Raw genomic sequence first — 19,879 nt, forward strand, 5'->3', positions numbered from 1 at the left:
TGAGCAGAATCTCTCCCCACCTGGTGGCTGGTTGCTCATGGTGCTTTGAGTCCGAGTCCTGCAAACCGGTCCCACAGGCTGGTGGAGGAGCTCTACCCTCCGCCCTGCACATGCTGGTGGCCAAATGATTCATGTCACGAGAGGAAATGCAAGAGCAAAGTGTAAATGAATCACCCTCTGCCGCAGGTCATTTAATTCATTGTCCCTTCAGGAGGCAAGCGTTTTTGCACACTCTAATTAGATAGTTCATCCTAATGGCAGCAATATGATTTTTTTTAATTCCTTCTTTACATCTTTCAGCAGAATTGCATAAGATCTGATGGATACTTAAAAAGAAAAGATCAGTGCTACACTGGAACAAGTCCCATGTACCATATGGCTGAGGCAAGACAGTTTCAGAATCCCACAATGCGCTCATTACATGCGTTGTCTACACTGTAGTGCTCTTGCTGCTCACTGCCTCCTCTGCCCTAGTTCCCAGACTTTGGGGTATAATTATAGAATAACGGCAACTGAAGCTGGTTTAAAAAGGATGGTCTTTTTCCATGGAAAAATGTCTGAACAAAATAACAAAAAAAAAGCATTTTTCTTGGCAATGTGTTAATTTTTCTCTTTTTTTTTTTTTTTTTTTGGAGGAAATGAGAAGAGAAAATGTTCCATCTTCCTCCACCTCCTGCCCACCTGTTTTGGGAAGAAAGCAAGGAGGAAAGAGGAGGGGAAACCCCTATGTTTTAAGCTTGTTGTTTTCAAAAGTACTAAAACATTTCTACCAAAGCTGACATTTTCTAAGGAAATGCTCATTTTACCTGTAAAGCCCCTCTGAGTTCAGGAATGTACAACTGCTTGTCAGAACAAAAAGAAGAAAAAATAAAAGCCTCTTTAACTTTCCTCCCCAAAGCTGCTGCAAGGTGGCAATAAAAACACAGCCACTTCTGGGTAAGGAGCCTGGGAGCCTTCAGGTGCAGGTCGTGCAGCCTGGGAGGTGAGCAGTATTTTCCCTATGGATAAGATCTGCTCAGACATTAGCATCATGGTGAGACTTCTGAGTCAGGGCTGGCAAGGCTCGGTCTTTATGGTTTCAACCACAACAACAATGCGGGATAAAACACACGGGGATTTCAGGCAGGGCCAGGGTCCTCTTGGCCTCTTGGACCTTGGTCTGGGAGGCTGCAGAGCCAGGATTGTCCATCCAGAAGCACATGCGGGCTGCAGAGGCTGTAGGACCTCTCTCCTGCAGAAAGACACCAAGACACCTTGGTGCAAGAAGGCAGGTATGGACCCACAGGTATGAAAAAACACCTTAATTTTCCGGAGTAAAGGGTGCCTGAGCAGTGCTGTACAATGCACACAAGGTCTTGACACACCTTCAGGGAGGGTTCAATGTTGTAAAAGAGATCAGTCACCTCGGACTCAGGTCCATTCACCACTAATTGTGGAAGCCAACCCACTACACACAGTGTCCAAGGAAAGCCGTGGGCTGCAGTGTCCGGCTCTTTCTCTGTGATCTCCACCCTTCCATTTCCAGCTGAAGATCCGAGGCATCTTACTGGCATTGTCTCTCATGTAGAAGATCTCAGCACACCACTGGGCTACATTTACATTTCCACTAAAGTGACCAATTTATTGCATAGAGGGATGAAGAATGCAGAGAACTGGAGGCAAAATCTTTCATGCATGAGATATGCCCTTGTGTAAGAGGATGTAGACTTTCCCCAGATCTTCAGCTGGGAAACAGTAAAGTGCCCATGCCCAAATCCACCACCACCAAACCTTACTGCTGTGAAGCCCCATTATCTCCTTCCAGGTGTGGGCTGCGAGGACAAGAGCCTGGCAGTGAAAACCAGGCCTCTTGCAAAAGTTTCACCCAGCAGCTCCCACACTTGGAAGTGTGATCTCCCGTGTAATGCCCTCATCTATCTGCCTTGAGTCCTGCCCTGCCTATGATAGATTATTTTCATTAACATTTCCCTGCTGTGGCTACCACCGTAGCTGCTGTGACAGTGATGCAGCACAAACATTTGCACAGGGGTAGATGACAAGTGATGAAATATTGGTGGTCAGGCCATATAAAAGCTTGTTTTGGGCTGCCCAGCTCTGTCCTATGTGTGCTTGTGTTGGACTAATGTCAGCCTGTCTGCAGAGGAGGCTCCGATGGAAGAAGGAGAAGTTGTTCTGCTCTGGCTCTGTCCTGCCTCCCTCCTTCCCCGGTCAACCCAATGACTCTTCTTCACCATGGGGATGTGTTTATAGACCCCCTGTGCAAGATCAATGTCCTGCTATCTATACATGCCTTGCACTTCTAGTGTCGTTCTGCCCTACACAGACAGAGGGTGCACCGCTGCCTATGGGTCACTTGGAGGAATCATCACTCTCTGAGGCACGAAGCATTTTGTATCATTTGCTTGGGCTTATTCTCAGGAATTTTGCATCACCGATTCATCCCAGTTCAAATTATCCTCTTAGAAAACTCAGTAAGTCAAATATACATTTATTTTTTTTTCTCAAGGGATTGTCAAGGAAAGCCTATATTTATTCAGGAAAAGGTTTTGGCTGAAACATTTGGAAATCAAACCAACATTACCAAGAAGGTTTAGAGAATGTAGTTAAGTGTTTAGGAAGTAAGGCAGAGCCTGGGAGGCCACAAAAGCTCCCTGAGCCACACCATTACGTCAGAGGATGCATAAAGGAAATGCAACAGCAAAAAACCAGCTTGTTTTACAACATCTTCTTAAATCGCTTAGCGCCCATGTCTGACATTTCACACATGAGCTTCAGCCCTCCAGTCAAATGGGAGGTAAAAGCCTTTCAGTGAGATTACAGCTCCTAACTGTCTCGAGCAGGTATCAAAGGGCTGTGCTGAGATGGGAGCTGGCACCAGGCCCAGAGGGATCACACGCCATCCTGCTTTGATCAAGACCTCTGCAAAAGCCCCAGCCTCCCAGGGGACAGCCTCAGAAAAAAGTAGTCTCTTCACCACCTGGAATCTTGCAGGTGACACTGTGACAATACTGCTGTGCACATGCTGCTCGCTCCCAAACCACGAGCTCCAGAAATCCCAACGCAAAGGCAGAAACACCGTAGCTTCAAGTAAACCCATATGGGAAGATGCAATGTCCATCTGAAAGCTCCTGGATGCAACACGAGCTGTGCTGATCACAGGGGCGATCCATGCCTCAGCCACGGTAAATATCCCCCACTGACGTCATTGACCTTGCAGCTTCCCGACAGAGAGTCATCCCAAAACTTAAAAAGGCTGGAGCTTTTCCCTGGGAAACTTTGGGTCCTGTTTTGTTTCTGAAACTGAAAAAAGTGGCATCGGTTCATGTGAACACCCAAACTTTTTCCATTTCTCTGCTACATCAATGTCTTGGCAGCATAGCACAGAGCCCCTGAATCCCCTTGGAAAAACAAAAGGGGAGAGAGGAGAGTAGAGAAAAGAATGGCGGCTGGGGAGGAGAGTCTGATATTTTTCCATGATCCAGAAAACTCTTATTGCCTATGACCTTGTTAGGAGGCTGGAAGCTGCTGTTTAGTCAGAGCTGTCAGACAGTGGTGCTAGCAGGAGATGGATGAGCTGCGGTGTGGCTCTGCAGAAGGCGTCATGGAGACAGGCTGTTTTAAGGAGCAGCAACGGTGGGAAAAGGCAGCAGGAGGAGGCTGAGGCAGGACTGAAATGCCAGTGAGCACCAGGCTGTGGGGCAGGGAACTGTCTGGCATAGTTATATACAAGAGACACATGCAAGGGGCTCCTCAAACAGCCGTTGAGACAGCAGAGCTCTGAGGTGTCTTCAGGTTGAGCTGATGGAGAAGGGTTGTGAGGGTCATGGGACCTGCCCTTGGTGCCTTAGGAGCTTGATCCTGTCTCCTGCAAGGTGTTGATGGGCCCTTGGTTGTAGTCTCACTTGTTTGGGCTGGCTGAAGAGAAGTGAGATGTGTCCTCCAGCATTTCCCAGCATGACCCTACCACACTGCCTGCTGTCAAACGTGTACCCCAAACACCAATATCAGTATGCTCTGTGCCCATAAGACAAGAATGCTGGAAGTTTTGCTTTAATTTTTACTTTGTAACATCAATTACAAATTTGTTTTGACATTCCCTGCCCTCATAATGCCAAGGATGTGATACCCCCTGCCCTGTCACAGAGAATGGATTTGGGCACAATCCTGCCACATGCTCTGAATGCAGAGCACGGATCTGGAGATTGCTTCATTGCTGCCCTGTGATTACTCTCGAGGCATCTGACCCCGCCATTCTCAGCTTTGCAATGGTGCTCTTGTCACACTCCTGGTCTTTGCAGGACATCTGCAGCCCTACGCATGTCCTGATGCAAGCCCAAAAGAGTTAGCGCTCAGGGACAGTGTTGCCATGCTACATTAATGCTCACTGAAGTGTCTGGACTGTTTTGTGTGGCTGGCTTCTAAAGGAAGCTTGGCTTTCTTTACATCAGGTGTGCACAAGCTGAATGATGCTTTGCCCTGTCAGTATCCCCAGTCTGTTCTGGTCAGGAGAAGACCTAAATCCAGCACAGGCGCTTCCTAGCAGGGAGAGGAAGTGCTAACAGAAGTGTGCGTTGGGAAATAAGAAAAATAAAAGTCTTTTTTGTATTCAGGGCACACATGACCCCTTTCCCACCCCAGGACCTCTAGCTGCAGAGAGAGTCCTCCGCCCATGTCTGCAGCAGCCTGCAAAGCCGAAGCTATGGTCCTGTACCAGGTCCTGTGCAGGCACATGGGCGATGCAGACATCTCGGCTGAGAGGTGAGAGATATCTCCGGGCAAGGCCTGCCCTGGGATTTGGGAGAGCTGGGTTTGTTCTCTGCTGTGCCAAAGGTTCCAGTCACTTCACGTCTCAGCTCCTGGTCTGTAACACAGACATACTGGTGTACTGTTTCCTCTCTCCTGGGAGAGCTGTGTGAGATGCTCAAGCAGCAGCACCATGGGAACCACACAGGCACCCTGAGCAGCCTGTCATAAACACACAGCACATGCCCAAGACCCTGGTCCTGCAATGGGCTTGTAGGGTAAAATTCAGCCCCAGCCAGCTCAGAGGTGGTGTATCTTGGTTGGAGATTGTTTGATACTCACAGCACAGTTTGTTCACTTTTTTTTTGGGCCTCTCACTAACTCAAATGCAGGGCTCCTAGTAGGCATTCTTTTAGCTGGGGTGCTGTATTTCCAAGAGAGTGGGATATATGTCTCCCTTGTTTTTACATTCAGGAGGGGAATGAGCAGTATTTTGCTGAACAAGGAGGCTATGTCTGTACCAGTAAATAAAAGAGACCAAGAACAGATGGCCAGATGGCACGACACAGGCCCATAAACCAAACTCTCTTCTTCTCCCCTCCAAACCCTAAACAGGGTGGCCTCAGCCATGCTGACAGCTGGGACTGGTCCCTGTCCCACACCAGCCCTAGAAGAGGCCCCAGGCACTATCTGAGAGAGGATGAAGCTGTGCCAGGGAGTGTGGTGACAATTTAACAGTATAGACCATTGTGAATCGGTGCACAGCTGGTGCCTGGGTTAGAGCAGTATTATGAATGTTGCCTCAGAGATTTTGGGCTCCCCATTGGTGCCTGTCCTCTCATGACACAGAGGTCTCGAAGTGGGCACACCTGAGAATGAATCAAGCATTGGAGTCCCACCTTGATGCCCAGGACTTTGCAGATCTTCCCTCAGTTCCCATGTCACGGAGCAGCAGGATGCAAACCTTTTATACTGACATACTGTGATGAAAAGGAATGGCATATCCCCACCAGCTTTGCATCCCGCTCCCAGCGGGCATCTCCCACCACGCCAAGCCTACAGTACCAGGGGCTGCCACACTCAGTGAGGAACTGGCAGAAGGCTGGCAAATGCTTCCATAAACCACTCAGCAGCTTCCCTGTCTCTGGGCTCGGGATACAGAGCTCTGCACCACAGCTCCGGGTCTCTGCTGCTTTATGTCTTGTCTGCTCTCCTTTCTACTTGAGAGAGGTTCCTTTTCCCTGCTCAAGACATCCAGCAAAGGGTTTGGAGAGGTTATCCAAGATACCCTGGACACAGAGTCCGTGTACAGATTGCCTGAATGCACGCAAACTTACCCAAAACACACCTCATCACACACGCGCTTTGCTGTTGCTCTCCACTCATTCAGTGACCATTTTCTCCAGGTGAACCCTGGATGGATGTGGCCAAGAAGATCCTGATAGAGGGCAATCCAACAGAAGCAGGCCTCTCCTGGGGTGCTTTGCAACTCATTTACACATCTTGGAGGGGCACGTGCTGCAGCATAGCAAAGAACCAGGGACCTTGATGTCTCTCTTCGATCAGATACAGACAGTAGCCTGTCTGGTTACAGAGAGCAATTTCTTTGATTAAAAGCTAATAAATATTCATTCCTCTCCTCCCCTGCCGTCCCTCCCAAATCCCCAGAGACAAAACTTAGACAAGCAAAACTGGTTCATTTGTGATGTATTCCAGCATGTTGCTCCAAAACACTTGGAAACATTCCAGGTAACAATGCAGGGCTGCAAGCGTTATGGATCATCAAGAAAAGAGCCAATACCTTGCATTCACTTAAAACAAGACTTAGGTCATAAAGGACATGCTCATTATTAATGGTGGGTGTTGGGAAAGTAAAGTATAAAGTGTACACAGATCTTTATCCCTAGCTAATCCTTCAATAAATTGGCAAAGATACATCACTGCCCGCAGAGCAGGAGACAGAGAGAAATTAGATGTTAAGGACAGCTTAGTTTCCTGGGAATACAGATGTACCATCAGTTGATTAAAACTACAGCGAGGAGCAAGGGAAGAAGATATATCAGCGGTGAAGATTGTCTCCTTTTAAGGCAAGGAAAACTAAACTCTCACCAGGGAAGAACAGGATCGAACAGATGGAGAGATCACAGCCAGTGTAGCAGCTCACTGACTGCTGAGCTGATCCCGATGAAACACAGACTAAAAAAACAATCCACTGTCACCCAAGAGAAGGTTAGAAGAGCCAAGGACCTATTCAGGAGAGTAATGTTGCTAGAGAAAAGCAGTCTTGGTGTTTGGGAGTTTGGACAAATACGGAATAGATGCAACAATGTGCTGTCTCAACAGAGATTTAAACCACGGCCCTGCAGGGAAAGTTCCTCTGAGGCCACTAGACTGTAGATGGTGAAAAGCCTCCCATCTCTGGATGGAAGCTGTCTCTGCAGCTACTATAACCTTGTGTTTTCCCACCTCTTGGATTATAGTCTGAGTATAGAGCAATTATTTCTTGGGGAAGGACTGCCTTCAGCCTGTATTTGTAGGGGGTTCAGCTTCATATCTCACAATCCCAACAGTAATAGTAACAGTAACAGTAATAGTAATAAATAGCAAAACAGTAAGACTAAGATAAAAATTTATAATAATAATAAATATTTACTATTATTACTGAAGCCACACTCAAGCACATGCGTCCTCCTACATCCTGGGAACATGGTGCTGGGACACCAGGCTGGGTCTCTGCTCTGGGTGAGCCGTAGCACGTTATCCATTCTGCAACCCACCAGCCTCACTGCCCTGCACAACAGTGAGCTGGCAGCATCACCACCACCAGGATCCTCAGCAGCCCAGAGACAAAATCTCCATCCTGTGATCTCCACGCTGTATAAGCACAAAGGAGCCTGTGTCTGCTGCCTGGCCCCACAGAAACCAACCATTTGTATCTGTCCTTGGATACTAAGGCCTCGAGTTAGAGGCTGAAAGCAGAAGTGGGTAGAACATGAAGCACTGCAATTTTTCAGCTTCTCTAACAGCATCCTCCAGCTTTGTGGGGGCTGTTGGGCAAACAAGAAGCAAAGAGCTTAATGGCTGTATTTCAGCTGGCATGAGCACCGTGAAGCCCGTATTGGAGGACGGTTTCTCTGCTGAGCTGAGATTTGCTTGGCACAGAGGCACGGTGGGTCCCAAGGGAGCCCACGGCTGCTCTCTGATCCTCCACCTGGGTCCCAGACAGACTCCGTGGAGCCGACAGTCACCCCTGCCATGGGAGGAGCATGGTTGAGGAGGACATCACAGCCGAGCTTCGTCTTAATGCCAACTCATCTGATCAAGGCAATGGAGCAGGAAGAAAAGCAGTGGGAAACTGAGGATCCCCATCACCGAGGAGAAAAATCCCTTCCCGAGGACAGTATCCAAACACCTGGGTGGCACCGCAGAGCACCAAGGCATCACGCACATCACAAAGGGACTCTGTCCCTCTGTTTGCAGATGTCCAGGCTCGGGGGTAAGAGCAAGAAGTTTTTCTTTAGGGAAAAAAAAAAAACAACAACAAACAAGCCCTGCCCTTTTAGGCAGCTTCCCACAGAAATGGGATGCTTGCAGTGACACCCACACGAAGACACCCTTTCTCCAGCACCTTTACATCCCCTTTCCCCATGTGAGCTGAAAGAGGTCTCTCACACAGCAACAACCCTGTGCTTTTCAGGAAAGCAGGCAGCTGGGTAGAGAAAAAAACCTGTCTGTGCCTCTTACATGTTTCCATCAAAGGGGAAAGCTGCAGATGAACCTTAAAGCTCAGGGGATGCACACAGGCGAAGAGACCCCTCCCACACTCCCTGAGTGCTTGCTGTGAGCTGCAGGCAGCAGGGAGTGAGTCTTGCCTCGTTCTTGCACTCGAAGGAAACACTATTGGTATGGAAACGTCAAAGCGTTCAGTGCCTTGTGAAATAGATTGCACCAGCCCCTGAGCACACACACACGCACACAGGGTGATCCATCCTCCAGAGAAATGCATGGCCACGCCATTGTTTTGGGATTTAAAAAGGCAGGGGGAAACTAAACTTGTCATTTTTTGCTACTGTCAGTGTTCACTTTTTTAAGCCCTTTTTAACATTTACTTTCCCTTCCTGTATGGGCTCAGACTCAGATTTCAGCACTTTTAGATCTCTGGTAGCTTCAGCCTATGTCTCTTTATAGGGATGTCCTACAGCGTGGACCTCAGGCAGTTCAGAGATGCTCTGCATGTCGCAGGCACCACTTAGGGCTGGGAGAGGTTTTCTGCACGAGGCAGAGAGCGAGGTACATAGGGAAATTTGTGCTTTCCATTTCCTCTGTGTACCCCAGGTCAACAGGTTTTCAAACACCCTTACTCCTTTTCAGGACTTTCCTGGCTGAGGCAGAAGAAAACCTTCTAACAATTTCAAGAAAAGACTAAAGGCCCTTATAGGGCTGCCAAAATGAGTACAGGTACACCTCATGCTTGACTTCATCTTCAAGGTCCACTTGCCACAGCAGCTCAGCAGGAGATAATGAGGAAAATCCTTCAGTAAATCTGGCTGGGCAAAAGTAGAGTTGGGAGAAAACCAGCTGTATCGTCTCCCAACTAACATATTTTTTGTGGAGTCTCTCTGTATACATATGTAGGTGTGCATGTATATGTATATTTATATGTCATGTCATGTTCCAGTCTGTTAGGCAGGTCAGATTTCTTCACATAAGTAATTTGCACAGTTTTTCTTAACAGAAAAAGATTGTGCTTAAGCACAAGCTAAAAAATGTAGCTTTTCAGAGGGAAAAACTAATCTTGGATGTGAAGAATTTGCTGAAATATTCCTTAATGCTCTCAGAAAAATTTTTGTATTTGTTTATTGTTTCACAAGACCCTGGCAATGGCCCTTTTGTGGTCTGTATTCAGAAGGGTTAGGCTTCAAAAATAACGTGGTTTAATGCACCATCTTTAATTAACTTGTTCAGGATTGATACCAACAGCAGAATCTGACCCACAGCAGTTATATGCAAATCTCCTCTTAAAAATAGTGTGCAAAAAGTGACCTGCTTTTCCTGATGCCCAGATAATGAAGAAATGAGGACTTATGCCACCAGAGACATCCCCTGCCCTTGGAGGACATCTTTGGAGATGTTCAGTCAAGGAGCGGCTCCAGCACAGCCTCCAAAGGGAAGCCTGATGATTAAAAAATGACATTTCTTTGCCATATGAGGAATCACAAGTGAGCTGGCAGCTCTCAAGATTGAGGACTCATCCCACCAGAGCACTGATGTCAAGGGAAGCAATCCCTTTGATTTAGAGTTTGGACCAAGCTTCAAATGCAGGGACCAAGGGCAAGAGCTTGGTTTACAGGGAGTCTTAGACTCTGTCACAGTACATCCTCAAAATCCTTCCACAAAGACATATCATGGCTTACCTCCTTTGGGTCTCTTTTCACTGCTCCAGGAGCTGGTACGTTCCAGTTAATCACAAGTACTACAACTCCAGCAGCATCAAATTCAAAATCTGAGAACCACAAACCACTATCCCTTTGCACCTGAACCAAGACTCTTCTTGAAGGCAGGCACTGCAGGTCAGGGCCTCCTGCTCAAAACCTGTATGTGTGTCACACTAGGCCTGATGTATCCAGAGGAGTAGCGGTTTGATATACATCTCAGCTAGGAAACACAATCATCCCCCAAGCCCAGATTGCCTGGGAGATGAGGACATGTTTATCCTTCATAAACAAAAAGTTAGAGCACTGTTGTGTTAATGTTTCCTTTGAATGGCAGAGCTGAGTCTCCTACAACTGATGAGTAGGAAACCAGGGTGGGATAGGTTCCTCCTAGTTACAGACATATGTGATGACGTTGTCTTGCTAAACACCTCACATGGGACTCCCACTAGAGACAATGGGGGAAACGGGTCCCTGCAAAGAGCATCTCACTTTCTTCTGCTTTTGTGTCTTTTTCAGATAAGAAGAGTCACACCCTGGGCCAGACATCCACACGAAGATTACTGAGACCAACTGCAATGCAGACCTGGTACCTACTTTATAGGTGACTACATCTGGACATCCCACCCCAAGTCCAGGCTGTGCAGGCTCAGTCTCTGAGTTCTGGAGGCCCTTATCCTATTTTGGAGGCCTGTCAAAATTCACCACCAAAACCAAGAAGCAGTTGACTCTTTTCTTGTGTTTTGCCACAGCTAGGGCCCATCAAACTAGCTTTCATTTCAGCAGTTCTTCTTCATGAGCCTGCATACTGCACAGTATCAGCAAAACCCAGCACATCAAACAGCTATGAACTGTCACTAGACACTCTAGATGCTGAGATGCTGTAACAGCCCTCATCTCATGTCCTACACAGGACTGTTCCATCCACCCAAAGAAAAAGCTCTTATAAGAGGGAAGGGAAAGTCCAGCTGCAATAATTCTAGAGTGCCTGCAAAAAACCTGAAACTGATGCAACCAGATTATTTAAGACACTTTTAATTAGTTATTTGACTTCTGCTTCCCTTACATTGCAGCTGGAGGTGCCGGATCCCATCACATTGGACAGCATGCAGAGCAGGTCTGCACTGTCTAAGGAAATCTCTTTATTGTCAATATATTACAGACCCCCTTGGAGATTCCTGGGGTGCTTAACTCAGCCTAAGGGTGACATATTTAAGAGTTCTGCATTTCCTAAATTGCAGAGCAGCAGAAAAAACAATGCCTGTAGCCACCAAGGCTCTCAGTTACTTTGAAATGGAAAGCTTTCCCCCTTTGCAAAATCTCCCAAGTATGGCATGTGGCCTAATTATATAATTACACAATAGATCTGAATTGCTTCAAAGGAGCTGTTGTGTTCCAGCAGGTACATAATAAGTTTATAGTATCAACTAATTACACTGTTATATAAGGGTCCAGAATGACTTTTTAAACCAATAGACAGATCTTCTAGGCTGTCAAACACATATTGTTTTGTTTGGGCATTTTTTTTAATACTTCATTATGAAGGTAACCTGTGCTTTCTCCAGCCTTTCTAGAGGGGATATAAGTGTTAATGCTATGCAAAAAGTGCTGGGCTTAATACTGAGTTGGTGTACCTCATCTCTACTGACCTCAGTGGATCATTTTAGATGCCAGCAAAACCCAGATAACACACGTAAATCAATGGTTCAGAGTCCCTGATGACTAAGAATGTGGGGACACAATGAAACAGGAATTACCATCTTTTAAGCAGCTATGACTATTGTCCATCTTGTGTCACGCTGTTTTGAGCTTATATGTTCAACACCACTGGTGGGAACAACGTAGGAGCACACAACGATGGGCTCCGCTGAAGGGGATATCTGGTCTGTCACAGCAGCTCAGTCATATCCAGTTGTGCCTTTACCCCCTCTACCCACAAAAGAGAGGGAAATAAAGGTGGGTTTTACCACTCTGAGCCTCACTTGGCACTGACCCTTGCTGCTAGCCTCTTCCATGTGTGACCCTTGAAGGGCCTGGGTCTCACAGTCAAGAAAAAAATCAGTTTCTGTTTACAAACCAGCATCAGGACCAGGCTTCCTCAAAACATGGGTACCACTTCATCATGTTGCCTCAAGGATGAATGGCCAGGGTGGAGCAGAGTCATGCAGAAGGCCCTGAGAAGAGGCATAGTATTAGAGGGGATCAGGGACAGCCTCGCTAACAAATTCCTGCCTGGCTATCTGCATCTAGAAAGTGCCCTACCCAGCAGGTACCTAGGCACTATGCTCAAAGAAATCCACTAGGAGTCCTTCTCAAACCTTTGCTCTTTTCCTTTCCTGTGGTCTGACCCACTCAATGCACATCCTTCATATAACCCCAGACAACTTCCCATTAGCCCTTACCCTTCAAGACTCCATGGGACACTTGCCTGCTACAGCAGGGGAAAATTGAGCTGTCTCTCTTGGCAGTAAAGGAAGGTGAAATCAGGAATCACCCCACCAACCTCCTCAAAGTTGCTGTGATGTGAAGCCAGCATGATGAGGATGACCCTCTAACCCAGAGCAAGCAACACGTGTGCATTTTGTTATCATCTATTCACCCTTCAGAGAGCAGCTGGGATTCCCCAGCTGTGACAGAACATCCGTGGAGTTATAACTTTGTAAACTCAGCTCAGCCTTTCAGGAAGAGACTTCTAATTTTATCCAGGCCATTCATCCACCCTTAATTTGCAATGAAAAAAAGAAGCTGTTGCAGGGTTATTATTAACTATTGGCCAAGACAGAATGAACTCCAGGCTTGGCTTACTCCCTCTTTGGTAGAGAGCAAGTGCGCAGACAGCAGACGCATTGCTGTTCTGCTTCCCAAACATTTCTGCTCCTGGGTGAGGATGTTTGATAGCCAAAGTAGCAGGAGAACCTTCACGTCACAGGTATAGCTGCATTGTCCAGGCTCCGCCTCAGCAAACTGGGCTTGGAGACCTTTGGCCAGCCTGCAGTGCTGCTCATAAGTGCAGCACCTTTCAGTGTTGAGCCCTTGCTCTGCTAAAATGAGTGGGAAAAGTCCCCATCAACCTCACTCAGGCTCTGACGTCAGATCTCAGACACAGGGAGGTGGGTTTCACCACCAGCTTGTGAAGTTCACAGGTCTCCACTCCCTTCAGCAGCGTGGTACCTCTGAACACTTGCTGAGGACACAATTTCTTGCAATACAGAAGGTCGTATTCAAACCACTCAGTCAAGCATGTGAGATGATCCTGGGCCCTGGTACAAGGCCAAGGAAGCAATGTGTTAGTCTGCCCCAGGCAGAGATGTAAAATGCCCTAAGCTAGAGACCCAGAGCCAGCCAGGAGAACCTCCAGCTATAGCCTAGCATCCAGTTATGCCATGCCCATGAATCAGCCTGCCTATGATGTGTTTGCAAGAGATGATTAATGACAAGTCTTCAGCTACAGGAAGTTTTTTTAATACAACAGGTAAAGTGACAAACAATAGATGAAAGAAATGGCCAGAAATCCACATCCTTATTAGTTGAGCTGCTAGCCCTAGGATTCAAAAAACCGCTCTTAACCAGGAATGTTGCAAAGGTCATTACCTGTTCCCTAAAGTCTCCTAAAAAAACAGTTACTCTTATGCCTGTCATCACAGGATTTGCCACTTGCTCCCTACTACTTTACCCCAAATTCACCCTGGGAAAAATGTTCTTGCTATCCCAGCAGGTATCCCATTGCTCCACCTGCATTTGCTTGCATTGAAGGAGGACCCATGCAGCACCAAACAGCTCTTCACCATAGACACAAATCAGTTTGCACCCAACATCTACCAAAGAACATCACCCCAGAATTTCCTACCAATCCCCCGCCAAACGAGAGGGGAGACAAACCAGGTCCCAGAAAAATTTACCCTGGACATGGGAGTGTGTAAAGCTGTAAGACAGGGGGACTTCCATGGTAACTCTATGTATAAACAGGACCAAACAGCTTGAAATAACTGCTTTCCTTGCAAGGCCAATGAACAAAGTATCTCTGTAGCTTGGCCAACACAGCAAGCTCCAGCCAAATGTAAATAGCCTGCAGGGCTTTTTGGCACTTTGCACTCTATTTTGCATACAGCTGGTAATGTTTTAAAGGCCAGGCTCAGCCAAGGGTAATGCTTCCAAGAACAGAGCAGGAAACACTTTGTGTACAGAAAAGGCTCTCAGGAGAAATCAGTGAAATCTTAAGACCTTTTGTGTTTTTTTCTCCGTCCCCAAATCAGTGTGTTTCATTTTTACACTAAAAATTTCCAGAGCTCCAGGTAGGCACCCTAGCTGCGTCTGCCATGTTTCGTGCTCTGAGTGCTTGGTGAGAAAGGTATTGGTTTGGATCCCGCAAACACATAAACACTTGCTGTGCGTAGGCAAGTCCTGCTGAGCATACCCATGACGTCTTTCAGGGGAGAATTTGCTGAAGCCGGCTGACGTGAGTGCAAAGCATGAGACATGGCATCAAGGGGGGATCTAGATTGTATCAAAGCATGTAGTGACACCCTTTGAATCTTCTACAACACCAACACCAAGGAAATACCACAATATTCCCAATTGTCTGGATATCATTCAGCCTTTCGGAAGGCATTAGCAGGACTTAGGGCTTAGGATAGGTTGTCATGATGGAGGGAGGCAGTCTCCACACCAAATGCTACTAAACTGCTCTCCAGGGGCTTGTCCTTGTCCGTGGGATGGGATTTCCCTTTTGATAGGGGGCTGAGGAACTGAGGCTCCACTATTTCGTTGGGCTTATCATCCTAGCACAACCATGTAGGGTATGAAAAGGAGAAATCTGGCTCTACTGCAGGCTCTCCCACTCCTGTCTGCTGGAGTAGAGGGCTGGGGAGGGGAGACAGATGGATCGGGCACAGCAGAGCCACACTGAGCATGCAAGGCTGAAACAGGCAGTCACATAGGATTAATACTGCAGTAGAAATTTTATTATCCTTTTGCTATCCTGTGTTTAAAATCACAGTGTACCATCACGGGCATTTTGCCCCCCTGGCCCTCTCCTTTCATCCTTATTGTGTTTGAATGTGTTTGTACATCAGGACCATCGTGTCCTAGAGGAAGACTGCCCTTCTGTTAGCTGTCCCAGTCACTTGATTATTCAGGGCTGAGTGGTGGGTGCTGGCTGAGTTAGCAGCAGTCCTTGAAGCTGGCAGCAAAAGGGAATATGTGTCAATAACTCAGAAAAGGGAAGCAGAGACGACTTGGAGAGGAGTTATCGCTACACACTCATTAAGTGAAATAGAAAGTTCTGTTTATCACAATTCAGTGCCCTTTACTTTGTATCTTACAGATGTCTGTCCTTCCACAGGTAGTTCATATGCGTAAAGCCAGATCACTGCCCTCCAGACAGGGCTGGAGCATAATGGAAGGATCACGCTGCAGAGCAGCCCCTGGGGACAGATGGTGGACTGTGTGCTGCTGTCAGATGTTACAAAGGGCTACACTGTCACGTCTTTGTATTGTGGCTGCACATCATGAGCTGACCAGGGAACAGAGAAATGGGGAAAAAAACAGAGCTGGGATCTACAATGAAAACCATGCATTTGACCTCTCTGGCTGGGGACAAAGTCTAATTCTCATTGTTGGCTTTAAAGATGACAGAATCAGGACCTCTCCGCTCAGGGCTTAGTCCCCTTCCCACTGACCAGCTTTGGCATGAGAGTGTTGGACCTTCCATGGGATGCAGAAACTCTGGTGTTGTCAGATACCAAGCAATCAAACTCTCCTTGGCAGTGGGGATATGATGATGTGCAAACATACACTTGTCCAGTCTGTAAGTTGCAACACAACTGGCTTTAAACACACTTCTTTTCGGCCTTGTTTCCAAACTGGAAAGTGTTCTGGACCTTCTGGGTGAGCACCTATCCTCCTCACCCCAGACCTTCTCCTTTCTTCTCCAGGCCAGACAAGGAACAAATTCCCACTCCTCATCTTGCTTTCTATGGGGGTTACACAGCCTAAATTGAGATCAGGACTCCCAGGAAGAGCCCCATCTCTAAAATGGTTCTAACTCCTTCCCTGAGAGAGAAGGGGTAACAGAGACAGCAGCACAGATCTCAAAAGGACATCCTGGATTAAGGGAAAAACCCGACCTTCTTATACCAAATTTCAAAATGTCCTTCTGCAGTCCCAACAACAGATTGGGACACACATAAATGTGTCTACATGTGTTCTTTAGTGAACCTGTTAGCCCGATGGAGGAGACAGGACACCTCATAGACAGCTACAGTACATGAACAAAGGCAGCAGAGAAATTGATTTCCTGGAACAAATTTGTCCTTAATAATTTTACAAGCCAAAAGGGTTGATTCCTACAACCAGTCATGGTTGCTGGAAAGTCCAAAGTGAGGGAGAAGAGGTGATGGGTTTATTCAAGGAAAATGGGAGCTCTTAATACAGGCAATAGAAACAAAAATCTATCAGGAGATACTAATCCACAGGGAAGCTGGAGACAGTGGCGCTTATAAAACTGACACCTGTCAATACTTACCTTCTTGTCATACATGAAAAGTCAAATTGTGGCATTGCAACTGCAATGAGGGGAAAAGTGGAGCCTCTCAGACATCCAGGCTTGAATCAAGGAGCAAGTCCCTTGTTTACCAGAACAGGTACTTATGGACTGCACCAGTTACAGTTCAAGACTGCTGAGCAGGTCATGTCCCAAACTGCTGAGAGAGGTTGGGCTCAATGCCACCAAGGGCCTGCAGAACCACTTGGCTTGAACCTAGAGGAAGCCAACATACAGGTCGGGTTGGTCCTCCCTGATGCCAAAAATTACTTTAGCCTGGATGTCTCCAGGGAGCAGGAGCAGAGGCACTGCTGCCCAGCATGAGCTGCGATATCAGAATCCAGCCCTTTGCTAGTCTGGGGGATTGGAGGCAGGACGGCCTTGCAAGACAGGCAAGCACAAACGGCTAACAAAGCAAGATAAATATGGGACATAAATATGTGATGGTGCAGGAGGTGGTACCATAAACTTGTTTTATTGCCACTTGTCTGCAAAGGCCAACATAACTCACTCCCTTCGCCTCGCTCTGTCATTCATGAATAATGAGATTGCCCAAACACATGCCAATAAAAACCTCCTCGCGCTCTGCACTGAGATGTGTGAACACTATCCTGGGTAAGGAAATAAAGGATTAGGGATTTTTAATAATGATCAATCCCCTGCTCTCCATATCCTGAATATCTGATGTAGTGTTTACTGATTACAAATACAATACCTGCTATTTCATGTTAGTTCCCACACAGCTGCTCTCTGACTTAATTGACTTAATCCCTATCTTAAAAGGTCCTCAGGAGCTCCTTCAGGAGTCATATGAGTACAGCTGAACCCAGCTCCTGCAGGCAGAGGTCCACAGTGTTTCGTAAGCAGCTCACAGCAAGTGCAGCCCATGCTCTGGGCTGAGCAGGTCTGTGCACATGCAGTCAGCACGATGCCGTTACACAAGCAAGCATCCTGGGGGCTGAATTAGTCTACCCTGCCTCTCTGCAGGGTTAATGTGGCTTTTGACTTGTTTTGGCTTGCCACAAGCTGTGCAGGCATACTTGCAGAGCCAGGCTGTGCCCAGAGGCGCTAACAAGGGCTTGACCCATGCCTCCAGTGGGAGCAGGGAATCTGCCTTGTGGTTTTGGAGATCCATGTTGAATAGCTAGCACCTAGTGCCTCGGGTACTGGCAGATGAGAGGTTAATACTTTCGCTGAACATCAGCTTCTTCTCACCTGCCCCAGAGGACCTTGAATTTGGGTGGTGTCCCCCTACCTCCCTGCCCTGGCCAGCCACATCCCCACAGCCCTCTCCAAGCCCTGTGAAAGCCAACATCCACCAGGAAACGTGACAGGGGAGTCGTGTGTGGGACTGACTGTGCCAGAGCCAGAGGGGAGGGAGCTGGATCAGGCTTGTGGATATGCAAAGCCACGGAGTGAGGTTTCTGCTGCCTGCGGTGGGGCTGTGCTCCACAGCCCATCACTCCGGCGCACGGATGTGTGGGCATGCCAGAGCCCACATCAACGCAGCCTCTGCCTCCCGAGGGGAAAGCCACTTCAGAGACGGGATGTCTCTTCCCCTGCACTCACAGCCCGAGCCCTGCCAAGCAGCCTTCGTAGGAGGCAGAGCCGGGGTCATGCACTCCCTGCCTCTCCCTCTCTGCCGAAGGGCAGAGCAAGGAAAAGACAACGAAACCAGGAACATGGGTCAGCAGAGAGAGCCAGAGCCTTTTTCCAGAGCCCACGAAGGAAAATCACTGTTGCCCCGTGCACAGGATATCGATGGGCAGTAGGATGTGTGCTGTACGATGCACAGGCAGAGAGCTGGTCCCCAGAGCTAATCCTCTTCCCTCCTGTTATGGACTGGCGATCCTGGGTCACCATGGTCACAGGGAAAAAAGAAAGCAGACAGTTCTCGTTGTCTCTACGTTACTGGGTAACAGCAACTTTCTCCAGCTTGCATGGGCTGCATTGGCCAATACCATTGCTGCACTGCTTCACCTGGGCTGAGAGCTGGAAGCTGCAAATCAAGGTGTCTGGTGGAAGTCGTAAGGGGATAAAGCATCCACAGTAAAATCTCTCTGACAAGTAGTCACAGCTGAGATATCACTTGATGAATGGCAGAAAAAACCCCAATGTAAGGCAATGGATTCTCCATGGCTCCAAGCAGCCTGAACTCTCTTATGCCTCAGAGCTTTAGGACGTCTGCCACTTCACCAGGTATGTGTGAGGACATACTCAGCCCAAACCCTACACCACTCTCAGCAAGAGCAGCACAGCTAGCTTTCTCTTCCAGTTGCCTCCAGCTTCACTTTGTCATTAAGCCATCAAGCACAGAGGCATCAGTTTTAGTCTCACCTTGGGCGTTTTGCTCTTCTCCGCTTCCCGGTCCACATAGGTAAAAAAGAAATAGGTATTTTCTTCATCTATCTAGGGTGATTTCTCCAGGGCAGAGCCTACAGACAGTACTAGTCACAATGGGGCCTCAAAATGGTTTAATCTCTCTAGATGGGTATACAATAAATTACAGAACAGTGTTAAAAAAGTGGATAAGCAGGGACCGTGACATCTACACCAGATACCAGGACATGGGGCACTCACCTTATCAGATTGTGTGCCCTAGAACTGGAGCCAACACTTATGCTGACCTCTGTGGCTTCCCAATCCCTCAGGATGGGCTGGTTCCCAGGGATGAGCTCAAGAGATACAGGAGAGAGGTCATGTCCTGATTAAAGCCAAGCACCCCCAGGGTTATTTTCAGGATGGTGGGAATGTCCTCCATCTCCTGGGACAACCTCTAGCCAAATCAGGATGTACAACCATCCTGTAATAAATACTCATCCTCATTTATGACTTGATCATAAATGTTGCAGCAGGAGCTGTAACAGAGAAAATAGTACCAGATATGGCTTGGAAAAAAAATAAACAGGGCTGAGCTTTCCATTTCTCTTTGGTTTCCTTGAGATACCAGGAATTTCAAGAGATGAGGCACATCTCTAACATATCCTGGTACGCTGCATGCTGAGCATCAGCCCTAAGAATTATTGGGCCATGAGAACTGAGGTTGTCATGGGCAGCTTCCCAGAACTAAAAAATTGCATCTCAAGTACAAAACCACTTACAGTATCTCAAAAATAAAATACAGGTGCCTAAATCCACTCAACTGGAGTAGTTATAGGGCTGG

The sequence above is a fragment of the Leptosomus discolor genome, chromosome 6 (genome assembly GCF_034619465.1).
Source record: "Leptosomus discolor isolate bLepDis1 chromosome 6, bLepDis1.hap2, whole genome shotgun sequence".
In the NCBI taxonomy this organism is placed as follows: domain Eukaryota; kingdom Metazoa; phylum Chordata; class Aves; order Leptosomiformes; family Leptosomidae; genus Leptosomus; species Leptosomus discolor.